Consider the following 12,704-nt stretch of genomic DNA (forward strand, 5'->3'; position numbering starts at 1 on the left):
TTTAGGGTTTGGTTGAGAAGGCCTAGATCTACACTTCCACCAAGAGAAAAGTTGATTCCCCCACCAATCCCTTGCGGATCTTGTTACTCTTGGGTGCTTGAGCACCCTAGACGGTTGAGGTCACCTCGGAGCCACATTCCATTGTGGTGAAGCTTCGTGGTTTTGTTGGGAGCCTCCAAGCTTTGTGTGGAGTTTGCCCCAACCTTGTTTGTAAAGGTTCGATCGCCGCCTTCAAGGGCACCTATAGTGGAATCACGGTACCTTGCATCGTGCGAGGGCGTGAGGAGAATACGGTGGCCCTAGTGGCTTATTGGGGAGCATTGTGCCTCCACACCGCTCCAACGGAGACGTACTTCCTGTCAAAAGGAAGGAACTTCGGTAACACATCCTCGTATTCATTGGTTCCACTTGTGGTTATCTCTAACCTTTACTTCGTGTATGCTTATGTTGTTGTCCATCTCTTACTTGTCTTAGTTGTTCTTGTTGGTAGCATCATATATGTTCACCTTGTTGTTGCTATTTTAGTGAACCCGTAGGTTGCTTACCCTAACTTGTTAAGATTAGTTAAAAAGTGGTTGTTGCCTATTCACCCCCCCCCCCTCTAGTGAACCATATCGATCCTTTCAATTGGTATCAGAGTCACGTCTCTTTATTAAGGGTTTAACCACCCGAAGAGTATGGAAGATGATGAGGGAGTTCCCCGTGCACAAACCGAGGGCATGGACTTGACTTCGATCACAAGGGACGACTTGAATACGGCTATGGCCGCACTCAAGACGTCCATGACGAACGAGGTCAAGACCATGATTAAAGAGTTAATTGAGGGAATTAAAAACTCTCCCGAACTGGCATTGGTGGTTAAACCCACCACCATAGATTCGGAGGCCAATTCCGTCAGGGAAACGGCTAAAGGTATGCAACCTTCCCATCCTCTCGAAAATGATGGGAATGGGATGTATGCATCTGTTCCACCACCCTTAGTCTATGGAGGACCAGTTCCCACACCGCGTCTTAATCACGTTGGTCCTCCTCCTAAGCTTGTAAAACGTGATTTTGCTAACTGGGTATTTTATATTAAGTCTCATTTGAATCACAGCTCAACAAATTTGTGGAGAATCATCGAGCAAGGATATTATCCCCATGATCCAAGCAACCTCACTCCAAGAGAAGATGCGGACAATCAATACAATCACTCTGCTTTGTTTATTCTCCAGTCCGCAGTGCCACCTGAAGATCTTCCTCACTTGCGTCCCTTCACTTTGGCCAAGGACTGTTGGGAGCACATTATGGTGTTGTACAAGGGAAGCTCAAGCATTCAACGGTCCAACTATGAAGTGATACTTGATAAGGCCGATGAGTTTGTGATGAAGGAAGACTAGGACCCTCGTGATCTCTATCGGAGGGTGACTGCTATTGCTGTGGCACTCAAGGACCATGGGAGCAAGGATGTGGATGATACATGGGTCAACTGCAAGTTTCTCAAAGCCATCATGCCTTTCAATAAAGCCATGTCATCTGTCATTCGTAAGTGACCAGACTTCCACTCCTTGTCTTCCAGTGAGGTGTTGGATGAATTCATTGCAATGTCAATCATGAACGAAACAGCTGACAATGCACTTGCTCGTGTTCGCTCAAAGACAGCTTCACCCAACCTTGCGTTAAAGGCAAAAGCAATGTTTGAAGAAGAAGAAGAGGATGAGGAAGAGGAGAGCTGCCCTGAAGACATGAAGTATGCCTATCATGAGCACATGGCTCTTGCGTCAAGAAAATTCTGGGGCAACAAGAGGAACTCAAGACCCACCTTCACCAAGAACAACTCGAGTGGGTTCAAACCCAAGCAACGAGTGAGGACTTGCTATAACTGTGGTAACGTGAGTCACTTCGTGGCCGAATGTCCCTATGAGAAAAGGGAAGACAACGGGGGCAAGCTCATTCGCAAAGACAAAACCAAGTCATTCCCAATCAAGAACAACTTTGTGAAGAAACCTCACACAAAGGGCATGGTGGACCTTGAAGAGTACCCTTCCGATGATGATGATGATGATACAGTGGCAACAGCAACTGTTGCTATTGCCACTCCCTCTCCCCAGAAGGTGTCTCTCTTCAACGCCCCCAACGAGAACCACATCACCAAGTTCCCATGGCAAAAGGTATCAATCAGGTAACCCCCATCATTAAGACCAACATCGCTACTGCTCCTTCATTGTTAAATTGTGTTCATGATGGTGATGTTGGGGAACTTAATGAGCATGATCTTGACAAGTTTCTGTGCACTAATAAGGGAGAATCCAAGAAGCACTTTGTTGCTCTCTTGGAACAACTGGGTGAGGCCAATGACCTCATCGAGTCTCATGAGGAGACCATCTCCGAGCTTCAGGGACACAGTCGTGACTATGCCGATGAAATTGCTGAATTATCTATTGCTCTAGAAAAGGAGCGCACTCTTCGTTTGGCTCTTCAGGAATCATACAACGATGACTGCGCTAAAATGCAAAAGAAACTAGATCATGATATTGTTCTTACTCGTATGCTTAAGTCTGAGAAGTATGCTCTTGGGGTTGGCCATGACAGACTCAAAGTGGAGTTTGACACACTTGACAAGGCTCACAAGGTCTTGAAAGGTGTTCATTTCTCTCTGAAAGAGTCTCATGATCAACTCCAAGCAAAGCTTACCAAGGAGATCTCTACTTGTCATCCCTTTGTGTTAATTGATAATGCATGTACAACTAATCCTTGTTGTGAGCATGTACATCTTGTGGAGGAAAATGCCAAGTTAAAGGAGAAACTTGAGAAGGGCCTTGTGGCATGCATACAAGGTGAGAAGAGCCTGAACGACCTCTTGAGCAATCAAAAGGGTGTTGTAGGAAAGGAGGGACTTGGACTTACCTCCAAGTCAAAAGGAAAAAGGAGGAACAGGAACAAATGATCCCCTACCCTCATGGACATCTTTGTCAAAGAGAGCGAAGGGACTCAGGAGGTGAACAGGAACAAGGTGGGCGATGGTAACGTCAAGAAGGGCAAAACCATTCCTACTAACACAGCCGGCAAACTCAATTCTTCCTATGTCTTATGTCGTGCTAGTGATGGGCATGTTTATGCCAGATTTGTTGGTTCCTACTATGAGTCCATTGAATGGGCTATCTGGGTTCCTAAGACCCTTGTCTCTAACATTAAAGGACCCATTAAAAAATGGGTACCTAAAACCAAGCCTTGATCTATTGCAGGAGTTTGCTTCCGGTGGGGTGTCATGGTTGCTCGATAGTGGAGCAACAAATCATATGACCGGAAGCAAGGACTTAGTGGTGGATGTGCATCCTTCTCCATCTATGCCCACCCATGTCCAATTCGCGATGCATCCTCGTCAAAGGTATTGGGATTTGGTAAGGTGGTCATCTCTCAAGAGTTATCTATTGAGAAGGTCATGCTTGTTGAGTCTCTTACCTACAATTTACTTTCGGTTCGTCAACTTGCAATTATGGGATTTTCCACTTTCTTTAATCTTGATACTGTGGTCCTCCTGTGGAGCAAGACTCTTAAAGTAGACTATGTTGGATATGTCAAAAATGGTCTTTATGTGGTGAACTTCTCAAAGCGACCCACTAAGACTGTGACGTGTTTAATGGCTAAAGTTGATGTGGGCTGGCTTTGGCATCGCCGACTAGCTCATGTCAATATGAGATCTTTGCAAAGTCTTCTAAAAGGGGACCATATTCGTGGACTAACAAATGTGAGTTTTGCTAGAGATCATGCTTGCAGTGCCTGCATTGAAGGAAAGATTCATGAAACTGCTCATCGTCCAACAACTCTCATTTACACTAAGAGGCCGTTGGAGCTCCTCCATATGGATCTTTTCGGCCCTCCATCATTTGATAGTCTTGGAGGCAGAAAGTACTGCTTGGTGATTGTTGATGACTACTCAAGATACACCTGGGTATATTTCTTCAAAAGGAAGAGTGGGACTCAACAAACTGTCATCAACTTTGCTAATGAAGCTCAACGTCAACATGAAGCAAAGATCTTGATGATTAGAAGTGACAACGGCATCGAGTTCAAGAACTACACCTTGGATGAGTTTCTAGGTGATGAGGGAATAAAACATCAATATTCAGCACCATATACCCCTCAACAAAATGGCGTGGCAGAAAGGAAGAACCGGACCTTGATGGATGCTGCAAGAACAATGATGGCGGAATTCAAAACTCCATATAACTTTTGGGATGAGGCCATCAACACAGCATGTCATGCATCCAATCGGCTCTATATCCGCAAAGTCTTGAACAAGACTCCATATGAGATTCTCACTGGAAACAAACCCAATCTCAAGTACTTCCGGGTATTCGGTTTTAAGTGTTTCATTCTCAAGAAAGGTGCACGTTTAGCTAAATTTGATTCTAGAGCACATGAGGGCATCTTTGTTGGTTATGCTACAAACTCTCATGCTTACCGTGTCCTCAACAAGTCCACCGGACTCTTTGAGGAGACGTGTAACCTGGAGTTTGATGAAAATAATGGCTCCCAAGTGGAGCAAAGTGGTCTTTGTGATGTAGGTGATGAAATTCCTCCCCAAGCCATAAAAAGAATGGGGATTGGTCAAATACTCCCCATTGAGGAACCCCTTGTGGCCAAAGGAGAAGGACAATGCTCTACTCAAGTGGAGCCATCACCCCCACAAGCCCCACACGCTTCCGATGAACAAAGAGAAGACTCTCAACAAGATGAACAAGCTCAAGGTCAAGATCAATTGCCCAACAATGATGATGTGTCCCATGATATTCAAGCACTTACCCAAGGTTCCGAACCTGCTCATGATCAAGATCAAGTGCAACCACAAGATCCAGACAAAGTAGAAGCACAAGATCAAGAGCAAGAGCAACCACAAGTACAAGGACAAACAAGTGAACCTGCTCAAGTCGAAAGTCAAGATGATGAGGATACTGTCTCGCAATTCCCTTCTGCAGCACCAACAGCCGGTGCCAAGGGAGGTTCAAGATGCAAGGGCAAGCAAAGTAAACAAGTCGATGATGCTCCCCAGTTATCCAATGAAGAACTCTTGGAGCGTCGAGCAGCCAAGATTGCGAACAAGCTGAGAGTCAAGTCACATCTTATGAAGAATGTACTTGGCAGTTTAAAAAAGGGAGTATCCACCCGTCAACAGATTTGGAATTATTGTGAGCATCACGCGTTTGTTTTGTATTGTGAACCTCAACAGGTACAGGAAGCGCTCGATGATGAGGATTGGCTTATGGCCATGCATGAAGAACTTAACAACTTCGAGCGTAACCAAGTCTGGGATTTAGTGCCAAGACCAAAGGAGGAACATAATGTCATCGGGACCAAATGGATATTCAAAAACAAGCAAGATGCCAATGGGATTGTGATTCAAAACAAGGCAAGATTGGTGGCTCAAGGCTACTCCCAAGTCAAGGGTATCGACTACGGTGAAACCTTTGCCCCTGTTGCTCGTCTAGAATCTATTCGCATGTTGCTTGCATTTGCTTCTTTTCATAATTTCAAATTACAGCAAATGGATGTGAAAAGTGTCATTCTTAATGGTCCTTTAAATGAGTTGGTCTATGTCAAACAACCCCCGGGATTCGAACATCCCAAGCTCCCCAATCATGTGTACAAACTTAATAAGGCACTCTATGGCCTTAAACAAGCCCCACGTGCGTGGTATGAGTATTTTACTGAGTTATTACAAGATCGTGGGTTTGAAATTGGGAAGATAGATCCCACTCTTTTTACTAAGAGGGTTAAAGGGGATTTGTTCATATGCCAACTATATGTTGATGATATTATCTTTGGTTCTCCTAACATTTCCTTCAATGAAGAATTTGCTGCACTAATGACCGAGAAATTTGAGATGTCCATGATGGGAGAGTTGAAGTTCTTCCTCGGATTCGAGATTAAACAAGGCCTAGAAGGGACCTTCATCAAACAAGCCAAGTACACTCAAGACATGCTCAAATGGTTCGAGCTTGAAGATGTCAAGCCAGTCAAGTTCCCCATGCCAACAAGATGCAAGCTTGACAGTGATCCCAATGGTAAAGCAGTGGATCAAAAGGTATATCGCTCCATGATTGGATCCCTCCTTTACCTTTGTGCATCTAGACCAGATATTATGTTGAGTGTAGGGATATGTGCACGGTTTCAATCCTCACCAAAAGAGAGTCATTATATGGCTGTTAAGCGAATCTTTCGATATTTGGATCATACCCCAAACTTTGGTCTATGGTATCCCAAAGGAGCAAACTTCAACCTAGTAGGCTATTCTGACTCACATTGGGCAGGAGATTGTGTGGAGAGGAAGTCAACTTCTGGAGGATCCCAATTCCTTGGTCCCTCACTGGTAAGTTGGTCTTCAAAGAAGCAGAATTGTGTCTCACTATCATCCACCGAAGCTGAGTATGTGGCAGCTGCAAGTTGTTGTGCACAATTGCTATGGATGAGGCAAACTTTAAAGGATTACGGTGTCACTTGTGACAAAGTGCCTCTTCTATGTGACAATCAAAGTGCTATCAAGATTTCCCTCAACCCAGTGCAACATAGCAAGACCAAGCATATTGATATTCGCCATCACTTCATTCGTGAACATATCAAGCTTGGTGATATTGAGGTTCACTTCATCCACACTGAAGAGCAACTTGCAGATATTTTCACTAAGCCCCTAGATGAAGCAAGGTTCCGGGAGTTAAGGCATGAGCTAAATATCATTGATTCAAGTAATGTGGATTGAAGCTAGGCACCTTGCACCTCACTATGCATTCAATCTTGTTCTAGATGTAGGCATGGACATAGCGGGAGTGTTGTTCTCTCAATGAACTCTTCCTCCCCCCATTATGCATAAATTGATCTAGTCTTTCACTTTAGCCATTACCAAAGGGCACTTGTGCTTCAAAGACGAGCGTTGGTCATGAACCCAAGGATAATTCTTCGCGGTGTCATACCTTTCTCTCAAACATAGGTGGCCTCGGCCACCGCCCACACCTTTCTCTCATATGGAAGAAAGGATACAAAATGACGAGTCAGTATATCTTGCTGGTGCTATCTTCTTATTACACTGACTTGTCGTGTGCCCACGTCTTTCTCATCTCCTTTGTCTCGTTGTGCCATTTGCAGCGGTACTACCACCAGGGGTAGCGGTACTACCACCAGGACCCCAACGGTACTACCGCTCGGGATAGCGGTACTACCGCCAGGATCCCAATCTACCGCGACCTGACTAGGACTTTTTAGGGTTGTCTCAAGGGGAGCAGTACTACCGCCAGGGGGAGCGGTACTACCACCAGGACCCCAGCGGTACTACCGCTGGCCCGTACCCCTTGGGCTATATAAAGGAGGGGGAGCCCGTTTTTCCTGCCTTCTTTCTTCTTCCTCGTGGCTCTTCCCTCCCCAACCCCGAACTCCCCTATTTGGATCTCTATTTGTGGAGCCCTTCTCTCCGTTGAGTTGGAGGGTTTGCTCCACTCCTCCTTCCTCCACCAAGTGCCATGGACTCCGGTAAAGCTCCTCCCTTTATTCTCTTGGTTGATGTTTTCTTGTTCTAGGGTTAGGAGCATTTGTGATTTCGATCCATGGCTATGGTATTGTGCTTTGTTCTTGGATGGAACGAAGGAGATATTCTACGGGAGTGTAGGTCCTATGATTCATTGCGTTTATATTGCCATGACATAGGTTCTTCATGTTTTAGATCAAGCACTTCTTCTCTTATTTTGGATTAGATCTAAAACTTGAATCCTCTTGACTAGGCATGTCTTTATCTAGATGATTCTTGAGATCCTCATGTGTGTAGGGCTATGGTGGTTTTTGTAGTGATTATATGCAGTACCCATGGCCCTCGTAAATCCAATCTAGCCGTTACTATGGGTCTTTTTCTTATTCAGATCTGAAAGTCAAGCCCCTAGCGGTACTACCGCCAGGGGTAGCGGTACTACCGCCAGGGGTAGCGGTACTAGCGCTAGGACCCCAGCGGTCCTACCGCCAGGGGTAGCGGTACTACCGCTAGGACCCCAACGGTACTACCGCCAGGTATAGCGGTACTACCGCCATGAGGATATTTTTCTCCTTTTCATTTTCTAGGCAAGGTGAGTTTACCTTTATGCCTCTTTTTGTTCATTGCCTTGACTCCTTCTGTCGCTCTTTTTCGGTGTGTGTCTTGTGTGCCACAGGTGGTGCTCGCCGCTCGAATCCCCCTCGGGACACCCAGTCAAAACAATATCGCAATCAAGAGGCTCCAGAGGGCTGCCACCCAAAAAGAAGTCTTTCAAGAAGAAAGCTCACAAGGACAAGGGGGTCAACGTTTGCACTATGCCCCCTAAGGATTTTTTGCGGTTCCGCACCAAAAATCACTATCTAGAAGAGAAGGCTCACATCAAGGATGTCGAGCATATCTTGTCACGGGATCACTGCAGGATCTATCGCGACATCATCAAGAACTTCAAGAAGAGTTTTATTCCAGTTCAGTGGATTGACTTGGCTCACCTTCGGCGGAACCCGGATTACTTTGTTGAGGCTCTCTTTGATTGACAAGCTTGGCATTAAGGAGATCATCTCCTTCAAGAAAGACTTTGATCCAGATGTTGTCGCCCAATTCTATGTCACTGTTCACTTCTCGCCTGATGACGTGCACACCATGACTTGGATGACTGGTACTCAGAAGATGACAGGTTCCTGGTCTGAATTCATGCAGTTTCTCAAGGTCGACTTTCACGGAGCTGACAATCCTATTGGGTCGCGTCCTCATGCTCCAGCTTCCACTGATAGGGCCCCCGCCAAGGACAGACTGCAACAACTTTATGTGAAGAAAGGTGTGCTCCCCAAGCATCTGGATATCATCCATCGGATCTTCCGCAACACTCTCTTTCCTCGCATTGGCAACTTTGACGAGGTGGATGGTTCTCTAGCTGAGATGCTTCTGCTTTGTGAGGAGGCTATGACTAAGGAGTCTGCCCCTCTCGATATTTCTGACGTGATGTTCACTGAGCTCTGGAACTGCATCATGAACCGCAAGGTTCCCATCTACGGGCCCTACTTGTTTGTCTATATTCGCCAGAAGTGGCACGACACCTATTTGATTGAGGTGTTCCACCTTCGGGCTGATTATTTTGTGCACGATCCTATCAGGCTCCGCATCAAGGACAAATGGGCCAACCCATCAACTTCGTCTCAGCACATGGACACTGACACAGAGACTGCTGCTCAAAGAGGCACCGCTTCTCAATCCCACTCTTTTGCTATGACATCTTGGGCAGTGAAACTGAAGGATAAAATGAAGACTCTCTTCTGTATGCAGGCCAAGGGACAGTATCAGACTCATGTGGCCCAGAAGGAGAACCGTCAGAGGCACCAGCGTGTCCTCAGGACACTTGATGTTGATATCTCCAGCGGCTCAGAGGACGACAACACTACAGAGTCTGCTTGGAAGCGGGCTCAAGGTTATCAGTGGTCTGATGCAGAGGAGGAGGCATCTTAGGAGGACAATGAGGAGGAGCAGGACGATCCGGATGCCACGGACGGGTCTGGGGCTGATGAGGATGAGGACTGACCACCTGAGTCATAGGATACCTCTTTTCTTAGGAGTTGGCTTCGGAGGTGGTTCGGGAATAGTCCAAGCATTCTCATTGCACAAGATATTATTCAATAGGATCTCAGCTTGTTCCACAGTTCCTTCCCTAAAAACACAACCGCCACAACTATCTAGGTGGTCCTTAGAAGCATCGGTTAGTCCATTATAGAAGATATCAAGTATTTCATTCTTTTCAAGAGGGTGATCAGGCAAAGCATTCAGTAGTTGGACAAGCCTCCCCTAAGCTTGTGGGAGACTTTCTACTTCAACTTGCGCAAAGTTGTATATTTCCTGCAAGGCGGCTTGCTTCTTATGGGCAGGGAAATATTTCTCAGAGAAGTAGTAGATCATATACTGGGGACTACGCACACAACCAGGAGCAAGAGAAGTGAACCAAGTATTAGCATCATCCTTTAGCGAGAAAGGAAACAGCTTAAGGATATAGTAGTGGCGGATCTTTTCCTCGCTCGTGAATAGGGTGGCTATATCGTGCAGCTTAGTAAGATGGGCTACAACCGTTTCAGACTCATAACCATGAAAAGGATCAGATTCGACCAAAGTGATTAACTCAGGGTCGATAGAGAATTCATAATCCTTATCGGTCACAAAGATAGGCGAAGTAGCAAACTTCGGGTCGTATTTCATCCTAGCGTTCAAAGATTTTTCTTTCCACTTGCACAGTAATTTCTCAAGATCATAGCTATCCTTGCAAGCAAGAAAGTCCTCAGCAATCTCGCCCTCCATAACATAACCCTCAGACATATCAGGCAATTCATATCTAGGAGATCTAGTTCTAACAGGCGAAAAAGCAGGCTCTACCTCAATAATCTCAGCAGTTTCAGAAGTATCATCACATCTAGCAGCAACTCTAGCAATTTGTGCATCAAGAAATGCACCTAGTGGCAAAGCAGTATCAAGCATAGCATCATCACAAGCATCATGGATAGCAGAAGTAGCATCATCAAGCACAGGAGACACATCAAAATTTCTAGCAGGAGGTGGTGTCACAAACTTACTCATAACTCAAGGTGAATCAAGTGCAGAGCTAGATGGCAGTTCCTTACCTGTCCTCGTAGTTGATGGCAAGACTTTAGTTTTTGGATCTCTCAGATTCCTCATAGTGATCAGCAGACGTAAATCCCAAGTGACTCAGAGAATATAGCTATGCCTCCCCGGCAACGGTGCCAAAAAATAGTCTTGATAACCCACAAGTATAGGGGATCGCAACAGTTTTTGAGGGTAGAGTATTCAACCCAAATTTGTTGATTCGACACAAGGAGAAGCCAAAGAATATTCTCAAGTATTAGCAGTTGAGTTGTCAATTCAACCACACCTGGAAGACTTAGTATCTGCAGCAAAGTGTCAGTAGCAAATTAGTGTGATAGCAACAGTAGCAGCGGTAATAGTAGCAGCAGTGGCAACAGTAGCGACAGAGTAACAGTAGCAGGAGTGACAGCAGTAGCGACAGAGTAACAGTAGCAGCAGTGACACCAGTTGCGGCAAAGTAACAGTAGAAGCAGTGACACCAGTAGCGGCAAAGTAACGTAGCAAGGACCGGTAGGAAAAACTCATAGGCATTGGATTGGTGATGGATAATTATGTCGGATGATATTCATCATGCAACAATTATAACATGGGGAGATATGCAACTAGCTCTAGTTCGTCAATGCAATGTAGGCATGTATTCCGTATGTAGTCATACGTGCTTAGGGAAAAGAACTTGCATGACATCTATTGTCCATCCCTCCCGTGGCAGCGGGGTCCTAATGGAAACTACAGGATATTAAGGTTCTCCTTTTAATAAAGAACCGGAACAAAGCATTAGCACTTAGTGAATACATGAACTCCTCATACTATGGTCATCTCCGGGAGTGGTTCCGGCTATTGTCACTCCGGGGTTGCCGGGTCATAACACATAGTAGGTGACTACAACTTGCAAGATAGGATCAAGAACACACATATATTACCGAGAACATAATAGGTTCAGATCTGAAATCATGGCACTCGGGCCCTAGTGACAAGCATTAAGCATGGCAAAGTAGTAGCAACATCAATCTCAGAACATAGTGGATACTAGGGATCAATCCCAAACAAAACTAACTCGATTACATGATAGATCTCATCCAACCCATCACCGTCCAGCAAGCCTATGATGAGATTACTCACGAACGGTGAAGAGCATCATGGAATTGGCGATGAAGGAAGGTTGGTGATGACGATGGCGACGATCTCCCCTCTCCGGAGCCTAGAACGGACTCCGGGTCTGCCCTCCAGAGGAAGAACAGTGGTGGCGGCGCCTCCGTATCATAAAATCCGATGAACTCTTCTTCTTGATTTTTTTCCGGGCGAAAGGGACTAAATAGAGCTGGAGTTCGAGGCGGTGGAGCTCTAAGGGGCCCACAAGCCTACTAGGCGCGGCCAGGGGGGCCGCGCTTGGTGGGCTTGTAGGCTCCTCGCTCCACCCCTCCGGTTGATTCTTGCGCCAGTATTTTTTATATATTCCACAAAAATCTCGTAAATTTCTAGGTCATTTCGAGAACTTTTATTTCTGCGCAAAAACAACACCATGGCAATTCTGCTGAAAACAACGTTAGTCCAGGTTAGTTCCATTCAAATCATGCAAATTAGAGTCCAAAACAAGGGCAAAAGAGTTTGGAAAAGTAGATACGACGGAGACGTATCAGACTCCTCCTTCCCAAACCGAATTGGAGTTGGAGTCCTCCTCTCCACTTCGGTCGACGCACTAGGGGCTCCCTTGATCCCCAAGTCTAGCCCCTCCCCTCCTCCTGTATATACTAGAAGTTTTAGGGGTTTTGAGACACAACTTTGCCACGTGGAACTCAAACCTAGACCTCGTAGTTCTTGCTCTAGATCAGATTTCTGCGGAGCTCGGGTGGAGCCCTGCAGGAATAGATCATCACCATCAGTGGCACGCCGTCACGCTGCCAGAGAACTCATCTACTTCCTCGTCTCTCTTGCTCGATCAATAAGGCGGAGATCGTCATCGAGCTGTACATGTGCTGAACGCGGAGGTGCCCTCCGTTCGGTGCTAGATCAGGACGGATCGTGGGACGACGCTGATTTGAATCACGAAGTTGTACCACTACATGAACCGCGTTTCTTAATGCTTCCCGCTTAG

This window comes from Hordeum vulgare, chromosome 6H, assembly GCF_904849725.1.
Source record: "Hordeum vulgare subsp. vulgare chromosome 6H, MorexV3_pseudomolecules_assembly, whole genome shotgun sequence".
Classification (NCBI taxonomy): domain Eukaryota; kingdom Viridiplantae; phylum Streptophyta; class Magnoliopsida; order Poales; family Poaceae; genus Hordeum; species Hordeum vulgare.